Source organism: Arachis stenosperma, chromosome 4 (genome assembly GCF_014773155.1).
Source record: "Arachis stenosperma cultivar V10309 chromosome 4, arast.V10309.gnm1.PFL2, whole genome shotgun sequence".
NCBI lineage: Eukaryota > Viridiplantae > Streptophyta > Magnoliopsida > Fabales > Fabaceae > Arachis > Arachis stenosperma.
In genome coordinates this window covers 13,700,626-13,721,372 of record NC_080380.1, presented here as the reverse complement: position 1 = coordinate 13,721,372, position 20,747 = coordinate 13,700,626, and the positions used below count along the sequence as shown (strand labels likewise).

Below are 20,747 nucleotides of genomic sequence, written 5' to 3'. Positions count from 1 at the left end.
ACTTCTGGAAACTCACACACAACCGGAATCTGTTCCAACCTTTGATCATCTCCCGAAACGCCCACGGTTAACAACATGATACCCTGACATTCGATTCCAGAACAGTTCACCATCATCGAGTTCAAGTAATAATTATTCACCACGACCGGCCCTTCTGTATCTTTCGGCATAAAGTACACCGACTTTGTAGAACAATCAAGCAGGACATGGTTCTTAGATAACCAGTCCAATCCCAAGATAAGATCAAGACCGATCATCGGCAAGCAGACTAAATTATGAACAAAATCACGCTGCTTGAACCTAAAGGAAACTTCCGGGCATCCTAGCCTAGTTACCGTGGCTTCATGGGTAGCATTGTACACTCTTAGATCATAACCTAAGGTTACAATCTTCAAGCCTAACTCATGGGCTTTCTCAAATGCAATGAATGAATGCGATGCTCCCGAATCAAATAAAGCATTTAAAGTTTGACCAGCCATTTCACAGTTACCTCGAATAAGTGTCTCGGATCCCTCAGCTCCTACAGTTGAAGTGGTGAACACCCGACCAGTCTGTTGTGCCTTCCCAGCACCTTGTTTCTGCCTCTCCGGACAACTGGCGGCTTTATGCCCCGCTTTTCCACAATTGTAGCACAAACCCCATCCGGCCTTGCATGGTGCTCCCGGATGGTGACTCCCACACCTAGTGCAAGCTTGATCATTCTGAGGCTGCTTCCCAAACTTCTTTCCTTGGGAGTTGTTGTTGTTGTTGGGCCTCCTGAAAGAGCTTCCCCTCTTGAAAGACGGACCTCTAGGTGCAAAGCCCTTCCCTCGGTTCTGTGGAAATGAACCTTTGTGACTCCCTTTCTCAGCGGTTGCCCTTTTCACACACTCCTCAGCAACCCTACACTTGTTCACTAATTCGGAGAAAGTCCTAATCTCCATTGGTCCCACTGAACTGAAGATATCACTCCGGAGTCCTCCTTCATACTTAACACACTTCCATTCCTCATATTCCACCGGAGTCCCTTGGCACATACGAGAGAACCTGAACAGCTCCTCAAACTTGTCAGTATACTCTGATATGGACATAGTACCCTGCTTCAGCTGTAACAATTCAAGTTCCTTAGCCGTCCTAGCAGAAGTCGGAAAGTACTTCTTATAGAACTCTTCTTGAAAGACATTCTAGGTGATATAGTCATCACCCTGCTGCAGAAGACGTCGGATGCCTTGCCACCAATGCGACGCTTCACCGGTGAGCATATAAGTGGCAAACTCGACACGCTGTCCTTCAGGTACCACTTGTGCTTGTAATGCTCGCTCTATAGCCTGAAACCATGTATCAGCCTCAGTCGGGCTAGTAGTTCCCTTGAACTTAGGCGGATTAACCTTCAAAAAGTTTGCCAGTGTCATCGGGCCTTGAACTCCACCTCCATCATTACCATGGTTGTTCATCTGTTAACCAAGAGCCTCAGCAGTGGCTTGCATAGCAGCAGCCATGTTCTCCAACGCAGCCATAAAGTTCACCGGGTCATTAGGGTTATTCTCCAGTGCACGAGCATTCGTACGACCTCTCGCACTACCTCTACCGCGTCCACGAGGCGCCATCTGGTTCCTATACACACCCAACAATCGATATTAAGTTGATCAGTCTCAATATCGGAAGTCAAGTGCTTCAAAGTCCCAAATGCATGCTCATGAACGTTTATGCCAATTATATCAAGCAGATATACTAATAGCACATAACACACACACAGAGAATGCACAGAAGCATAGTCAGTCCATCCCTCAGGCTCTATAGGAACGAACTGCTCTGATACCATAATGTAACACCCTACCATACAGAATCTTATGCTTAAGTCATAATTCAGAGATGGCAAGGTATTACAACCTCTAAAATAAAAATTTAGTACGTATAGTAGTATGAATGATTGATTATAACTAGGAGCCTTTGTAGAAAAAGGGGTAAACAAAAAAAACGCAACTCAAAAGCGCAACACCCCGATCGTTAACGTAACGAACAGGGATAACCCAACGCGAGATTATATATATACAAAGGAGTGTCAAAAACAGGAATATCAAGACTCAAAATCCGGCTGCGAAGAAAACCGGTCCGAGCATAGCAATATATACATATGATAAAATAATGAAAACCCCAAAGGAAATCCAAAGGGACACAAATACATAAAACCTATTCTCCAAAATCTCCCATAAGAGGAGTCATCACAGTTTGTATTATTTAATGGAGATAAAAGTATCTAAGCAAAACATATAAACCAAAACATAGACCCGAGAACAAAGGATCTTCGCAAATCTAGAAGTCTCCAGCATGCTGATGAGCGGATAATTTATACGCTTTTTGGCATTGTTTTTAGTATGTTTTTAGTATGATCTAGTTAGTTTTTAGTATATTTTTATTAGTTTTTAGTTAAAATTCACTTTTTTGGACTTTACTATGAGTTTGTGTGTTTTTCTGTGATTTCAGGTATTTTCTGGCTGAAATTGAGGGACCTGAGCAAAAATCTGATTCAGAGACTGAAAAGGACTGCAGATGCTGTTGGATTCTGACCTCCCTGCACTCGAAGTGGATTTTCTGGAGCTACAGAAGCCCAATTGGCACGCTCTCAACGGCGTTGGAAAGTAGACATTCTGGGCTTTCCAGAAATATATGATAGTCCATACTTTGCCCAAGATTTGATGGCCCAAACCGGAGTTCAAAGTCACCTTCAGATTTCCCAGCGTTAAACGCCGGAACTGGCACCTAAATGGGAGTTAAACGCCCAAACTGGCATAAAAGCTGGCGTTTAACTCCAAGAAGAGTCTCTACACGAAAATGCTTCATTGCTCAGCCCAAGCACACACCAAGTGGGCCCGGAAGTGGATTTTTATGTCATTTACTCATCTCTGTACACCCTAGGCTACTAGTTTTCTATATATAGGACCTTTTACTATTGTATTTTCATCTTGGTTCTTCTGGTTCCCTCTCTGGGGCCGAAACCAATGATCACTCTTGTTCTTATGTATTTTCAACGGTGGAGTTTCTACACACCATAGATTAAGGTGTGGAGCTCTGCTGTACCTCGAGTATTAATGCAATTACTATTGTTCTTCTATTCAATTCCGCTTGTTCTTTGTCCAAGATATCACTTGTTCTTCAACTTGATGAATGTGATGATCCGTGACACTCATCATCATTCTCACTCATGAACAAAGTGACTGACAACCACTCTTGTTCTACAAGCATACGAGGCTCTAGTGAATATCTCTTAGATTCTTTAACCGGAATCTTCGTGGTATAGGCGAGAACTGATGGCGGCATTCAAGAGAATCCGGAAGGTCTAACCTTGTCTGTGGTATTCTGAGTAGGATTCAATGATTGAATGACTGTGACGTGCTTCAAACTCCTAGCAGGCGGGGCGTTAGTGACAGACGCAAAAGAATCGCTGGATTCTATTCCGGCCTGACCGAGAACCGACAGCTGATTAGCCATATGCTGTGACAGAGCATAGGAACATTTTCACTGAGAGGATGGGAGGTAGCCACTGACAACGGTGAAACCCTTGCATAAGCTTGCCATGGAAAGGAGTAAGAAGGATTGGATGAAGACAGTAGGAAAGCAGAGAGACGGAAGGGAAGGCATCTTCATACGCTTATCTGAAGCTCTCACCAATGATATACATAAGTATCTCTATCTTTATCTTTATGTTTTATTCATCATCTATACCCATTTGAGTCTGCCTGACTGAGATTTACAAGGTGACCATAGCTTGCTTCATACCAACAATCTCCGTGGGATCGACCCTTACTCACGTAAGGTATTACTTGGACGACCCAGTGCACTTGCTGGTTAGTTGTGCAAAGTTGTGTAGTAATCACAATTTCGCGCACCAAGTTTTTGGCGCCGTTGCCGGGGATTGTTTTGTGTATGGACAACTGACGGTTCATCTTGTTGCTTAGATTAGGTATTTTTCTTCAGAGTTCTTAAGAACGAATTCTAGTGTTTCAAGGTGATGTTCTTATCATCATCAAAGCTGATTGATTTTCATCAATTTAGCTCTTGAATGCAATGTCCTGCTGAAGCTTGGCTATTCATGTCTAATTCCTTTAGACTGAAGCTTTAGACTAACATTGCATGATTCCTAGAATTCTCATTAAGAATTTTGATACCTTTATTTTCTTTTTCCACTTAATTTTCAAAAAAATACAAAAAAATTACAAAATCATAAAAACCAAAAATATTTTATGTTTCTTGTTTGAGTCTAGTGTCTAATTTTAAGTTTGATGTCTTGCATGCATTGTTTAATTGATCTTGGTTCTATTTTCAAGTCAATAGTACAGGGAACTGAAGATTCAGAACATGCAGCAGAGGAATTACACAGAAAAAGCTGGGCGTTCAAAACGCCCAGTGAAGAAGGACAGATTGGCGTTTAAACGCCAGCCAGGGTGCCTGGTTGGGCGTTTAACGCCCACAAAGGTAGTGCACTGGGCGTTAAACGCCAGAATGTGCACCATTCTGGGCGTTTAACGCCAGGATGGCACAAGGGGGAGGATTTTGTTTTCAAAATCAATTTTTTTCAAGTTTTCAAAGTTTTTCAAAATCAAATCTTTTTCAAATCATATCTTTTCAATCAAATGTTTTCAAAATCAATTTCTTTCCTTTTTCAAAGATACTTACTAACAATTAATGATTTGATTGAACATTTTAAATATGTTGCCTTTTCTGTTGAGAAAGGTTTAATGTTTGAATCATATCTTTTCTTGTTAGGCAAGTCATTAATTTTTAAAATCAAATCTTTTTAAATTGTTTTCAAATCATATCTTTTCAATCATATCTTTTTAAAGCATAATTTTTTATCATATCTTTTTAATCACATCTTTTTCAAAATAGTTTTCAAATCATATCTTTTTGATTTCTAATTTCAAAAATCTTTTTCAAAAATTACTTGATCTCTTTCTCACTCTTGATTTTCGAAAATTAATTAAATTTTTTCAAAAATGTTTTCAAAATATTTCACTTGATTTTCGAAAATTTCTTCCTCTCTTCCCACATCCTTCTATTTATGGAGTACCACTCCTTCTCAATGCACAATCCGAACTCTATCTAATTAAGTTCGAATTCCTCTACCTCTTCTTTCTATTTTTCTGTTCCTCTAACACCTCAAGGAATCTCTATACTGTGACATAGAGGATTCCACATTTTCTTGTTCTCTTCTCTTTCATATGAGCAGTAACAAAGACAAAGGCATTCTTGTTGAAGCTGACCCTGAACCTGAAAGGACCTTGAAGCGAAAACTAAGAGAAGTTAAGGCACAACTCTCTGAAAAGGACCTAACAGAAATCTTCAAAGAAGAAGAAGACATGGCAGCCGAAAACAACAACAATGTAAGGAAGGTGCTGGGTGACTTTACTGCACCTACTCCCGACTTCTATGGGAGAAGCATCTCTATCCCTGCTATTGGAGCAAACAACTTTGAGCTTAAGCCTCAATTAGTTTCTCTAATGCAACAGAATTGCAAGTTCCATGGACTTCCATTGGAAGATCCTCATCAGTTCTTAGCTGAATTCTTGCAAATCTGTGACACTGTCAAGACTAATGGGGTTGACCCTGAGGTCTACAGACTTATGCTATTCCCTTTTGCTGTAAGAGACAGAGCTAGGACATGGTTGGACTCACAACCTAAAGAAAGCCTGGACTCATGGGAAAAGCTAGTCAATGCCTTCTTGGCAAAATTCTTTCCACCTCAAAAAATTGAGTAAGCTTAGAGTGGAAGTCCAAACCTTCCGACAGAAGGATGGAGAATCCCTCTATGAAGCTTGGGAAAGATACAAACAATTAATCAGAAAATGTCCTTCTGACATGCTTTCTGAATGGAGCATCATAGGTATTTTCTATGATGGTCTCTCTGAACTATCCAAGATGTCTTTGGATAGCTCTGCTGGAGGATCTCTTCATCTGAAGAAGACGCCTACAGAAGCTCAAGAGCTAATTGAAATGGTTGCAAATAACCAATTCATGTACACTTCTGAAAGGAATCCTGTGAACAATGGGACAAATCAGAAGAAAGGAGTTCTTGAGATTGATACTCTGAATGCCATTTTGGCTCAGAATAAGATATTGACTCAACAAGTCAATTTGATTTCTCAAGGTCTGTCTGGAATGCAAAATGCACCAAGCAGTACTAAGGATGCTTCATCTGAAGAAGAAGCCTATGATCCTGAGAACCCTTCAATGGAAGAGGTGAATTACCTAGGAGAACCCTATGGGAACACCTATAATTCTTCATGGAGAAATCACCCAAATTTCTCATGGAAGAATCAAGAGAGACCTTAACAAGGTTTCAACAACAATAATGGTGGAAGAAACAGGTTTAGCAATGGCAAGCCTTTTCCATCATCTTCTCAGCAACAGATAGAGAATTCTAAGCAGAACCCATCTGACTTAGCAACCATGGTCTCTGATCTAATCAAAACCACTCAAAGTTTCATGACTGAAACAAGGTCCTCCATTAGGAATTTGGAGGCACAAGTGGGACAGCTGAGCAAGAAAGTTACTGAATTCCCTCCTAGTACTTTTCCAAGCAATACAGAAGAAAATCCAAAAGGAGAGTGCAAGGCCATCAACATGGCCGAATTTGGAGAGGAAGGAGAGGAAGTGAACGCCACTGAGGAAGACCTCAATGGGCGTGCACTGACCTCCACTGAGTTCCCAAATGAGGAACCATGGGAATCTGAGGCTCAAAATGAGACCATAGAGATTCCATTGGAGTTACTTCTGCCATTCATGAGCTCTGATGAGTATTCCTCCTCTGAAGAGGATGAGTATGTCACTGAAGAGCAAGTTGCTAAATACCTTGGAGCAATCATGAAGCTAAATGACAAGTTATTTGGAAATGAGACTTGGGAGAACGAACCTCCTTTGCTCACCAAAGAACAGGATGACTTGTCTAGGCAGAAATTACCTCAAAAGAGACAAGATCCTAGGAAGTTTTCCATACCTTGCACCATAGGCACCATGACCTTCAACAAGGCTCTGTGTGACTTAGGGTCAAGTGTAAACCTCATGCCTCTCTCTGTAATAGAGAAGCTAGGGATCTTTGAGGTACAAGCTGCAAGAATCTCACTAGAGATGGCAGACAACTCAAGAAAACAAACTTATGGACTTGTAGAGGATGTTTTGGTGAAGATTGAAGACCATTACATCCCTGCTGATTTCATAGTCCTAGAGACTGGGAAGTGCATGGATGAATCTATCATCCTTGGCAGACCCTTCCTAGCCACAGCAAAGGCTGTGATTGATGTTGATAGAGGCGAACTGATCATTCAAGTGAATGAAGAATCCTTTGTGTTTAAGGCTCAAGGATACCCCTCTGTCACCATGGAGAAGAAGCATGAAGAGCTTCTCTCAAATCAGAGTCAAGCAGAGCCCCCACAGTCAAACTCTAAGTTTGGTGTTGGGAGGCCACAACCAAACTCTAAGTTTGGTGTTGAACCCCCACATTCAAACTCTAAGTTTGGTGTTGGGAGGTTCCAACATTGCTCTGAGTATCTGTGAGGCTCCATGAGAGCCCTCTGTCAAGCTACTGACATTAAAGAAGCGCTTGTTGGGAGGCAACCCAATGTTATATTTTATCTATTTTCTTTTGTTATTTTATTTTATTTTGTAGGTTGATGATCATGAAAAGTCACAAGATCAATTGAAAAAGCAAAAACAGAATGAAAAACAGGAAGAAAAATAGCACACCCTGGAGGAAGAACCTACTGGCGTTTAAACGCCAGTAAGGTTAGCAGTTGGGCGTTTAACGCCCAGTCTGGCACCATTCTGGGCGTTTAACGCCAGAAAGGGGCACCAGACTGGCGTTAAACGCCAGGAAAGGGCAAGAACCTGGCGTTAAACGCCAGAAATGGGCACCAGCCCGGCGTTTAACGCCAGATTTGGCACAAAACGTGTTTTTGCATGCTATTTGGTGCAGGGATGACTTTTCCTTGACACCTCAGGATCTGTGGACCCCACAGGATCCCCACCAACCCACCACTCTCTCTTCTTCTTCACCCATTCACCAATCACCTCAATACCTCTTCCCCAAAAACCCTTCACCTATCAAATCCCATCTTTCTCTTCACCACTCACATCCATCCTTCATAAAACCCCACCTGCCTCACCCTTCAAATTCAAACCACTACCCCTCCCAAACCCACCCATACATGACCGAACCATGACCCCCCTCTCTCCTATATAAACCCTTCTTCACCCCTTCATTTTCACACAACCTAAACACCACTTCTCCCCCTCTTTGGCCGAACACAAAGCCTTTCCCTTCTTCCTCATTTCTTCTTCTTCTACTCTCTTCTTTCTTCTTTTGCTCGAGGACGAGCAAACCTTTTAAGTTTGGTGTGGTAAAAGCATTGCTTTTTGTTTTTCCATAACTATTTATGGCATCCAAGGCCGGAGAAACCTCTAGAAAGAGGAAAGGGAAGGCAAAAGCTTCTACCTCCGAGTCATGAGAGATGGAGAGATTCATCTCAAGGGTGCATCAAGACCACTTCTATGAAGTTGTGGCCATGAAGAAGGGTCAACTTTGATCAAAAGGTTGGACCAAGTCCTCAGAGATATCTGTGAAGAGGACACCCAATGGAAGAGAAATTCAAGAGGGAAGCCGGTTCAACTGAGAAGGCATGACCTCAAGCCCATCACTAAGAAAAGGATGGAGCAAACAAGAGATCCTCCTCCTCATGAAGTTCCTAAGATGCCTCAAGGGATGCACTTTCCTCCACAAAACTATTGGGAGCAAATCAACACCTCCCTAGGAGAATTGAGTTCCAACATGGGACAACTAAGGGTGGAGCACCAAGAACACTCCATTCTCCTCCATGAAATTAGAGGAGATCAAAGAATCATGAGAGAGGAGCAACAAAGACAAGGAAGAGACATTGAGGAGCTCAAGCACTCCATAGGATCTTCAAGAGGAAGAACAAGCCGCCATCACTAAGGTGGACCCGTTCTTTAATTTCTTTGTTCTTTGTTTTTCTGTTTTTCGAAATTTTCATGCTTATGTTTATCTATGTTTGTGTCTTGTGATCATTAGTGTCTTAGTGTCTATGCCTTAAAGTTATGAATGTCCTATGAATCCATCACCTTTCTTAAATGAAAACTGTTTTTAATCACAAAAGAACAAGAAGTACAGGATTTCAAATTCATCTTTAAACTAGCTTAATTAGTTTGATGTGGTGACAATACTTTTTGTTTTCTGAATGTATGCTTGAACAGTGCATATGTCTTTTGAATTTGTTGTTCATGAATGTTAAAATTGTTGGCTCTTGAAAGAATGATGAATGATGAGCGGATAATTTGTATACTTTTTGGCATTGTTTTTAGTATGTTTTTGATATCTTTTAGTTAGATTTTAGTACATTTTTATTAGTTTTTATTTAAAATTCACTTTTCTGGACTTTACTATGAGTTTGTGTGTTTTTCTGTGATTTCAGGTATTTTCTGGCTGAAATTGAGGGACCTGAGCAAAAATCTGATTCAGAGACCAAAAAGGACTGCAGATGCTGTTGGATTCTGACCTCCCTGCACTCGAAGTGGATTTTCTGGAGCTACAGAAGCCCAATTGGCGCGCTCTCAACGGCGTTGGAAAGTAGACATCCAGGGCTTTCCAGAAATATATAATAGTCCATACTTTGTCCAAGATTTGATGGCCCAAACCCGCGAAGCAATCTGGCCTCAGGAATTCCAGCGTTAAACGCCGGAACAGGAATAAAAGTTGGAGTTAAACGCCCAAACTGGCATGGGAGCTGGCGTTTAACTCCAGAAAAGGTCTCTACACGAATTTCCTTGATTGCTCAGCCCAAGCACACACCAAGTGGGCCCGGAAGTGGATTTTTATGTCATTTACTCATTTCTGTACACCTTAGGTTACTAGTTTACTATTAATAGGACCTTTTACTATTGTATTAGTAGACTTTGGTAGCTATCTTCACTTTTATGCTATCTTAGATCTTTGGGAGGCTGGCCATTCGGCCATGCCTGGACCTTATGCTTATGTATTTTCAACGTGGAGTTTCTACACACCATAGATTAAGGGTGTGAAGCTCTGCTGTACCTCGAGTATTAATGCAATTACTATTGTTCTTCTATTCAACTCCGCTTGTTCTTTATCTAAGATATCACTCGTTCTTCAACCTATGAACAAGGTGACTGACAACCATTCTTGTTCTACAAGCATTCGAGGCTTTAGTGAATATCTCTTGGATTCCTGATTGCACGATGCATGGTTGATCGCCTGACAACCGAGTGCTCGCCTGACAAACGAGCCAGCCATTCCGTGAGATCAGAGTCTTCGTGGTATAGGCAAGAACTGATGGCAGCATTCAAGAGAATCCGGAAGGTCTAACCTTGTCTGTGGTGTTCTGAGTAGGATTCAATGATTGAATGACTGTGACGTGCTTCAAACCCTGAGGGCGGGGCGTTAGTGATAACGCAAAGAATCACTGGATTCTATTCCGGCCTGATTGAGAACCGACAGATGAATTCCGCTATGCCGTGACAGGACATATGCAATTGCTTTCACTGAGAGGATGGGAGGTAGCTGCTGACAACAGTGAGACCCTATACGAGCTTGCCATGGAAAGGAGTAAGAAAGGATTGGATGAAGGCTGTAGGAAAGCAGAGAGACGGAAGGGAAGGCATCTTCATACACTTGTCTGAAGCTCATACACCAATGATATACATAAGTATCACTATCTTTATCTTCTATGTTATTTTCGTTCATCACCATATATATCTGAGTTTGCCTGACTAAGATTTACAAGATGACCATAGCTTGCTTCAATACTAACAATCTCCGTGGGATCGACCCTTACTCACGTAAGGTTTTATTACTTGGACGACCCAGTGCACTTGCTGGTTAGTTGTGCGAAGTTGTGTAATGCCATGGTATTGAGCGCACCAAGTTTTTGGAGCCATTACCAGGGATTATGAGAGTTGTGAAAAAGTATAGTTCACAATTTCGCCGACCAAGTTCTTGGCACCGTTGCCGGGGATTGTTCATGTTTTGAGCAAGCTTTTGGTAACATCAGAGCCAAGATCCGGCAACAACATCAAATTTTTGGTGTTATTGCCCGGGATTGTTTAGGCTGGACAACTGACGGTTCATCTTGTTGCTTAGATTAGGTATTTTTTTTTTCGAAATTCTTGAAGGTGAATTCTAGAGTTTCATGATGATTTGTTGAAATCTGGCTGGCTGAGAAGCCATGTCTAATCTGATTGGACCGAGGTTTCAACTTATCACCACAAGAGCTTGTTGATTTCGTATCAATCTTGCTGTTGGAGCAGTGATTTGCTAAGGCTTGGCTGACCTTGGTCATGTCTAGTGTTTTGGACCGAAGCTTTCTTTGAAAGCTTGGCTGGCTGTGAAGCCATGTCTAATTCCTGGACCGGAGTCTTAGACTAGCATTGCACTGATTCCTAGAATTCTCATTAAGAATTTTGATGTTTTCACTTAAATTTTCGAAAATCAAAAAAAAAAAAAATTATTACAAAACCATAAAAATCCAAAAATATTTCTTGTTTGAGTCTAGAGTCTCATCTTAAGTTTGGTGTCAAATGCATGTCTTTGTTATATTTTTCGAATCCATGCATATATTTTGTGTTCTAATCTTTGAATTCTATTGACTTGAAGTATTTTTTTTTGTGTCTCATATGCATTCTCATATTGTTAGTGTCAGTAGTACACAAACTGCTAAGTTTGGTGTCTTGCATGCATTGTTATTTGATTCTTGTTGCATTTTGATTATTAAAAATCCAAAAATATTTTTAATTTGTGTCTTTTCAAGTCAATGATACAAAGAATTGAAGATTTAGAACATACTGCAGAGGAATTATACAGAAAAAGCTGAGCATTCAAAAATGCCCAGTGAAGAAGGCAGACTGGCGTTTAAACGCCAGCCAGGGTACCTGGTTGGGCGTTTAACGCCCAAAGAGGTAGCATTTTGGGCGTTAAACGCCAGAATGTATACCATTCTGGGCGTTTAACGCCAGGATGGTGCTAGGGAGAAGATTTTGTTTTCAAATCAATTTTTTTTCAAATTTTTCAAAATCAAATCTTTTTCAAATCAATCTTTTCAATCAAATGTTTTCAAATCAATTTCTTTCCTTTTTAAAAGATACTTACTAACAATTAATGATTTGATTGAACATCTCAAATTTGTTACCTTTTCTGTTGAGAAAGGTTTTTAATGTTTGAATCATATCTTTTCTTGTTAGGCAAGTCATCAATTTTTAAAATCATATCTTTTCAAATTGTTTTTAAAATCATATCCTTTCAAATAGTTTTCAAATCATATCTTCTCAATCACATTTTTTTCATATCTTCTTAACCACATCTTTTTCAAAATAACTTTCAATCAAATCTTCTTAATTTCTAATTTCAAATTCTTTTTCAAAAATCACTTAATTTCTTTTCCACTTTTATTTTCGAAAATTAATTAATGTTTTTCAAAATAATTTCAAAATTTTTCACTTGATTTTCGAAATAAACTTCCCTCCTTCCCACATCCTTCTATTTTGGAGTGCCACTCCTTCTCAATGCACAATTCGAACCTTATCTAACTAAAGTTCGAATTTATCTTCTCCTTCTTCTTTCTATTTCTCTTTTCCTCTGACACTTAAAGGAATCTCTATACTGTGACATAGAGGATTCCACATTTTCTTGTTCCCTTCTCTTTCATATGAGCAGGAGCAAGGACAAGGCATTCTTGTTGAAGCTGATCCTGAACCTGAAAGGACTTTGAAGAGAAAGCTAAGAGAAGCCAAAGCACAACTCTCTTTAGAGGACCTGACCGAATTCTTCAAGAAGAAAACATGGCAGCAGAAAACAACAACAATGCAAACAATGCAAGGAAGGTGCTGGGTGACTTTACTGCACCTACTCCTGATTTTATGGGAGAAGCATCTCTATCCCTGCCATTGGAGCAAACAACTTTGAGCTTAAGCCTCAATTAGTTTCTCTAATGCAACAGAATTGCAAGTTCCATGGACTTCCAATGGAAGATCCTCATCAGTTTTTTAGCTGAATTCTTGCAAATCTGTGACAGTCAAGACTAATGGGGTTGACCCTGAAGTCTATAGACTGATGCTATTCCCTTTTGCTGTAAGAGACAGAGCTAGAATATGGTTGGACTCTCAACCTAAAGAAAGCCTGGACTCATGGGAAAAGCTAGTCAATGCCTTCTTGGCAAAATTCTTTCCACCACAAAGATGGAGTAAGCTTAGAGTGGAAGTCCAAACCTTTAGACAAAAGGATGGAGAATCCCTCTATGAAGCTTGGGAAAGATACAAACAATTAATCAGAAAATGTCCTTCTGACATGCTTTCTGAATGGAGCATCATAGGTATTTTCTATGATGGTCTCTCTGAACTATCTAAGATGTCCTTGGATAGCTCTGCAGGAGGATCTCTCATCTGAAGAAGACCTACTGAAGCTCAAGAACTGATTGAAATGGTTGCAAATACCAATTCATGTACACTTCTGAAAGAAATCCTGTGAACAATGGGACTAGTCAGAAGAAAGGAGTTCTTGAGATTGACACTCTGAATGCCATATTGGCTCAGAATAAATATTGACACAACAAGTCAATTTGATTTCTCAAAGTCTGTCTGGAATGCAAAATGCACCAAACAGTACTAAGGAAGCTTCATCTGAGGAAGAAGCTTATGATCCTGAGAACCCTTCCATGGAAGAGGTAAATTACCTAGGAGAACCCTATGGTAACACCTATAATTCTTCATGGAGAAATCACCCAAATCTTTCATGGAAGAATCACGAGAGACCTCAACAAGGTTTCAATAACAATGGTGGAAGAAACAGGTTTAACAATGGCAAGCCTTTTCCATCATCTTCTCAGCAACAGACAGAGAGCTCTAAGCAGAATAATTCTGACTTAGCAACCATGGTCTCTGATCTGATCAAAACCACTCAAAGTTTCATGACTGAAACTAAATCTTCCATTAGGAATTTGGAAGGACAAGTGGGTCAGCTGAGCAAGAAAATTACTGAACTTCCTCCAAGCACTCTCCCAAGTAACACTGAAGAAAATCCAAAAGGAGAGTGCAAAGCCATAAACATGGCCGAATTCTGGGAGGAAGAAGAAGCAGTGAACGCCACTGAGGAAGGCCTCACTGGACGTCCACTGGCCTCTAATGAGTTCCCCAATGAGGAACCTTGGGAATCTGAGGCTCAGACTGAGACCATAGAGATTCCCTTGGACTTGCTACTGCCTTTCATGAGCTCTGATGAGTATTCTTCCTCTGAAGAGGATGAGTATGTCACTGAAGAGCAAGTTGCTAAATACCTTGGAGCAATCATGAAGCTAAATGACAAGTTATTTGGAAATGAGACTTGGGAAGATGAACCTCCCTTGCTCACCAAAGAACTGGATGACCTGTCTAGGCAGAAACTGCCTCAAAAGAGGCAGGATCCTGGGAAGTTTTCTATACCTTGTACCATAGGCACCATGACCTTCAAGAAGGCCTTGTGTGACTTAGGGTCAAGTGTAAACCTCATGCCCCTCTCTGTAATGGAGAATAGGATCTTTGAGGTGCAAGCTGCAAAAATCTCACTAGAAATGGCAGACAACTCAAGAAAACAAGCCCATGGACTTGTAGAGGATGTTCTGGTTAAGGTTGAAAGCCATTACATTCCTACTGATTTCATAGTCCTAGAGACTGGGAAGTGCATGGATGAATCCATCATCCTTGGCAGACCATTCCTGGCCACAGCAAAGGCTGTGATTGATGTTGATAGAGGAGAGTTGATCATTCAAGTGAATGAAGAATCCATGGTGTTTAAGGCCCAAGGATATCCCTCTGTCATCATGGAGAAGAAGCATGAAGAGCTTCTCTCAAAACAGAGCCAAGCAGAGCCCCCACAGTCCAACTCTAAGTTTGGTGTTGGGAGGCCACAACCAAACTCTAAGTTTGGTGTTGAAACCCCACATTCAAACTCTAAGTTTGGTGTTGGGAGGTTTCAACACGGTTCTGAGTGTTTCTGAGGCTCCATGGGAGTCCTCTGTCAAGCTAATGACACTAAAGAAGCGCTTGTTGGGAGGCAACCCAATGTTTTATAATTAATTATTTTCTTTTGTTATTTTATCTTTTTTGTAGGTTGATGATCATAAGAAGTCACAAAAACAATGAAAAAGCAAAAACAAAATGAAAAACAGGAAGAAAAACAGCACACCCTGGAGGAAGATGCTGCTGGCGTTCAAACGCCAGTCAGCCTAGCAGTTGGGCGTTTAACGCCCAGTCCGGCACTTTCTGGGCGTTTAACGCCAGAAAAGGGCACCAGACTGGCGTTAAACGCCAGTAAAGGGCAACAACCTGGCGTTAAACGCCAGGAATGGGCACCAGCCCGGCGTTTAACGCCAGAAATGGGTCAAAACGTGGATTTTGATGCCATTTGGTGCAAGGATGACTTTTCCTTGACACTACAGGATCTGTGGACCCCACAGGACCCTACCATCACTCTCTCTCTTCTTCCCCCATTCACCATCACCTCAACACCTCTTCCCCAAAAACCCCTCACCTATCAAATCCCATCTTTCTCTTCACCACTCACATCCATCCTTCATAAAAACCCACCAACCTCACCCTTCAAATTCAAACCACTTTCCCTCCCAAACCCACCCTCAAATGGCCGAACCTTTACCCCCCTCTCTCCTATAAATACCCTTCTTCAACCCTTCATTTTCACACAACCTAAAGACCACTTCTTCCCCCTTTGGCCGAACACACTACCCTCCCCCTCTTCCTCATTTCTTCTTCTTCTACTCCTTTCTTTCTTCTTTTGCTCGAGGACGAGCAAACATTTTAAGTTTGGTGTGGTAAAGCCGTTGCTTTTTCGTTTTTCCATAACCATTATGGCACCAAAGGCCGGAGAAACCTCTAAAAAGAGGAAAGGGAAAGCAAAAGCTTCCACCTCCGAGTCATGGGAGATGGATAGATTCCTCTCAAAGGTGCATCAAGACCACTTCTATGAAGTTGTGGCCTTGAAGAAGGTGATCCCCGGAGATCCGCCATGAGATCCAAAGAAGAGGTTGGGAAGTTCTCACCAACCCCATTCAACAAGTTGGAATCTTGATGGTTCAAGAGTTCTATGCCAATGCATGGATCACAAAGAACCATGACCAAAGTGTGAACCCGAATCCAAAGAATTATCTTACTATGGTTCGGGGGAAATACTTGGATTTTAGTCCGGAGAGTGTGAGGGTGGCGTTCAACTTGCCTATGATGCAAGGAGATGAGCATCCTTTCACTAGAAGGGTCAACTTTGATCAAAGGTTGGACCAAGTCCTCACAGTCATATGTGAAGAGGGCGCACAATGGAAGCAAGATTCAAGAGGAAAGCCGGTTCAATTGAGAAGGCATGACCTCAAACCCGTGGCTAGAGGATGGTTAGAGTTCATACAACGCTCAATCATTCCCACTAGCAACCGGTCCGAAGTTACCATAGACCGGGCCATCATGATCCATAGCATCATGATTGGAGAAGAAATAGAAGTTCATGAGGTTATAGCCCAAGAACTCTATAAGGTGGCGGACAAGACCTCCACTTTGGCAAGATTAGCCTTTCCTCACCTCATTTGTCACCTCTGTTATTCAGTTGGAGTTGACATAGAAGGAGATATCCCCATTGATGAGGACAAGCCCATCACCAAGAAAGATGGAATACACAAGAGACCCTCTCATCAAGAAATCCCTGAGATTCCTCAAGGGATGAACTTTCCTCCACAAAACTATTGGGAGCAACTAAACACCTCCCTAGGAGAATTAAGTTCCAACATGGGACAACTAAGGGTGGAGCATCAAGAACACTCCATTCTCCTCCATGAAATTAGAGAAGATCAAAGAATCATGAGGGAGGAGCAACAAAGACAAGGAAGAGACATTGAGGAGCTCAAGCACTCCATAGGACCTTCAAAAGCAAGGAAGAGCCGCCATCACTGAGGTGGACCCATTCCTTGATCTCCTTGTTATTTATTCTTCTGTTTTTCGAATTTTATGCTTTATGTTATCCATGTTTGTGTCTTATGATCATTAGTGTCTTAGTGTCTATGCCTTAAAGTTATGAATGTCCTATGAATCCATCACCTTTCTTGAATAAAAATGTGCTTAATTGAAAAAGGAAGAATTGCATGAATTTTGAATTTTATAATAGTTTAATTATTTTGATGTGGTGGCAATATTTTTGTTCTCTGAATGTATGTGTAAACAGTGCATATGTATCTTGAATTTGTGGTTCATGAATGTTGGCTCTTGAAAGAATGATGAAAAGGAGACATGTTACTGAGGATCTGAAAAATCAATAAAATGATTCTTGAAGCAAGAAAAAGCTATTCAAAAAAAAAAAAAAAAAAAAAAAGAGAGAAAAAAAACCGAAAAAAAAAAATCGAAAAAAAAGAAAGAAAGAAAGAAAAAGAAAAAATAAAGTTGTGATCCAAGGCAAATAAGAGTGTGCTTAAGAACCCTGGACACCTCTAATTGGGGACTTTAGCAAGCTGAGTCACAATCTGAAAAGGTTCACCCAATTATGTGTCTGTGGCATGTATGTATCCGGTGGTAATACTGGAAGACAGAGTGCTTTGGGCCACAGCCAAGACTCAATAAATAGCTATGTTCAAGAATCATCATACTTTACTAGGAGAATCATTAACACTATCTGGACTCTGAGTTCCTAAGAAGCCAACCATTCTGAATTTCAAGGGATAGATTGAGATGCCAAAACTGTTCAGAGACAGAAGGTTAAAAGCCCCGCTCATCTAATTAATACTGATCTTCACAGATGTTTTTGGAATTCATTGCATATTCTCTTCTTTTGATCTTATTTGATTTTCAGTTGCTTGAGGACAAGCAACAATTTAAGTTTGGTGTTGTGATGAGGATAATTTGTATACTTTTTGGCATTGTTTTTAGTATGTTTTTGATATCTTTTAGTTAGATTTTAGTACATTTTTATTAGTTTTTATTTAAAATTCACTTTTCTGGACTTTACTATGAGTTTGTGTGTTTTTCTGTGATTTCAGGTATTTTCTGGCTGAAATTGAGGACCTGAGCAAAATCTGATTCAGAGACCAAAAAGGACTGCAGATGCTGTTGGATTCTGACCTCCCTGCACTCGAAGTGGATTTTCTGGAGCTACAGAAGCCCAATTGGCGCGCTCTCAACGGCGTTGGAAAGTAGACATCCAGGGCTTTCCAGCAATATATAATAGTCCATACTTTGTCCAAGATTTGATGGCCCAAACCCGCGAAGCAATCTGGCCTCAGGAATTCCAGCGTTAAACGCCGGAACAGGAATAAAGTTGGAGTTAAACGCCCAAACTGGCATGGGAGCTGGCGTTTAACTCCAGAAAAGGTCTCTACACGAATTTCCTTGATTGCTCAGCCCAAGCACACACCAAGTGGGCCCGGAAGTGGATTTTTATGTCATTTACTCATTTCTGTACACCTTAGGTTACTAGTTTACTATTAATAGGACCTTTTACTATTGTATTAGTAGACTTTGGTAGCTATCTTCACTTTTATGCTATCTTAGATCTTTGGGAGGCTGGCCATTCGGCCATGCCTGGACCTTATGCTTATGTATTTTCAACGGTGGAGTTTCTACACACCATAGATTAAGGGTGTGAAGCTCTGCTGTACCTCGAGTATTAATGCAATTACTATTGTTCTTCTATTCAACTCCGCTTGTTCTTTATCTAAGATATCACTCGTTCTTCAACCTATGAACAAGGTGACTGACAACCATTCTTGTTCTACAAGCATTCGAGGCTTTAGTGAATATCTCTTGGATTCCTGATTGCACGATGCATGGTTGATCGCCTGACAACCGAGTGCTCGCCTGACAAACGAGCCAGCCATTCCGTGAGATCAGAGTCTTCGTGGTATAGGCAAGAACTGATGGCAGCATTCAAGAGAATCCGGAAGGTCTAACCTTGTCTGTGGTGTTCTGAGTAGGATTCAATGATTGAATGACTGTGACGTGCTTCAAACCCTGAGGGCGGGGCGTTAGTGATAACGCAAAAGAATCACTGGATTCTATTCCGGCCTGATTGAGAACCGACAGATGAATTCCGCTATGCCGTGACAGGACATATGCAATTGCTTTCACTGAGAGGATGGGAGGTAGCTGCTGACAACAGTGAGACCCTATACGAGCTTGCCATGGAAAGGAGTAAGAAAGGATTGGATGAAGGCTGTAGGAAAGCAGAGAGACGGAAGGGAAGGCATCTTCATACACTTGTCTGAAGCTCATACACCAATGATATACATAAGTATCACTATCTTTATCTTCTATGTTATTTTCGTTCATCACCATATATATCTGAGTTTGCCTGACTAAGATTTACAAGATGACCATAGCTTGCTTCAATACTAACAATCTCCGTGGGATCGACCCTTACTCACGTAAGGTTTTATTACTTGGACGACCCAGTGCACTTGCTGGTTAGTTGTGCGAAGTTGTGTAATGCCATGGTATTGAGCGCACCAAGTTTTTGGAGCCATTACCAGGGATTATGAGAGTTGTGAAAAAGTATAGTTCACAATTTCGCCGACCAATGAAAAAGGAGACATGTTACTGAGGATCTGAAAAATCATAAAAATGATTCTTGAAGCAAGAAAAAGCAGTGAATACAAAAAAAAAACGAAAAAAAAGGGAGAAAAAGAAAAAGAAAGAAAAAGAAAGAAATAAAGTTGTGATCCAAGGCAAAAAAGAGTGTGCTTAAGAACCCTGGACACCTCTAATTGGGGACTCTAGCAAAGCTGAGTCACAATCTGAAAAGGTTCACCCAGTTATGTGTCTGTGGCATGTATGTATCCGGTGGTAATAATGGAAGACAGAGTGCTTTGGGCCACGGCCAAGACTCAATAAGTAGCTGTGTTCAAGAATCATCATACTTAACTAGGAGAATCAATAACACTATCTGGATTCTGAGTTCCTAAAGAAGCCAATCATTCTGAATTTCAAAGGATAGAGTGAGATGCCAAAACTATTCGGAGGCAAAAAGCTACTAGTCCCGCTCATCTAATTTGGAGCTAAGTTTCATTGATAATTTGGAGTCTATAGTATATTCTCTTCTTTTTATCTTATTTGATTTTCAGTTGCTTGAGGACAAGCAACAATTTAAGTTTGGTGTTGTGATGAGCGGATAATTTATACGCTTTTTGGCATTGTTTTTAGTATGTTTTTAGTATGATCTAGTTAGTTTTTAGTATATTTTTATTAGTTTTTAGTTAAAATTCACTTTTTTGGACTTTACTATGAGTTTGTGTGTTTTTCTGTGATTTCAGGTATTTTCTGGCTGAAATTGAGGGACCTGAGCAAAAATCTGATTCAGAGACTGAAAAGGACTGCAGATGCTGTTGGATTCTGACCTCCCTGCACTCAAAGTGGATTTTCTGGAGCTACAGAAGCCCAATTGGCGCGCTCTCAACGGCGTTGGAAAGTAGACATCCTGGGCTTTCCAGCAATATATGATAGTCCATACTTTGCCCAAGATTTGATGGCCCAAACCGGAGTTCAAAGTCACCTTCAGATTTCCCAGCGTTAAACGCCGGAACTGGCACCTAAATGGGAGTTAAACGCCCAAACTGGCATAAAAGCTGGCGTTTAACTCCAAGAAGAGTCTCTACACGAAAATGCTTCATTGCTCAGCCCAAGCACACACCAAGTGGGCCCGGAAGTGGATTTTTATGTCATTTACTCATCTC

At 40.9% G+C, this 20,747-nt stretch overlaps 2 non-coding genes across 2 annotated transcripts; both read right to left on the bottom strand.

Moving 5' to 3' along the window:
* Positions 1 to 5,733: 5,733 nt before the first annotated feature.
* LOC130978713 (small nucleolar RNA R71) lies at positions 5,734 to 5,841 on the bottom strand. The gene has a single exon (XR_009086331.1). It is a non-coding gene; the product is annotated as a small nucleolar RNA R71 (small nucleolar RNA).
* A 7,402-nt stretch (positions 5,842 to 13,243) lies between these two features.
* On the bottom strand, positions 13,244 to 13,351 carry LOC130978570 (small nucleolar RNA R71). Its single transcript, XR_009086193.1, has one exon. It is a non-coding gene; the product is annotated as a small nucleolar RNA R71 (small nucleolar RNA).
* Between the last annotated feature and the right edge of the window lie 7,396 nt (positions 13,352 to 20,747).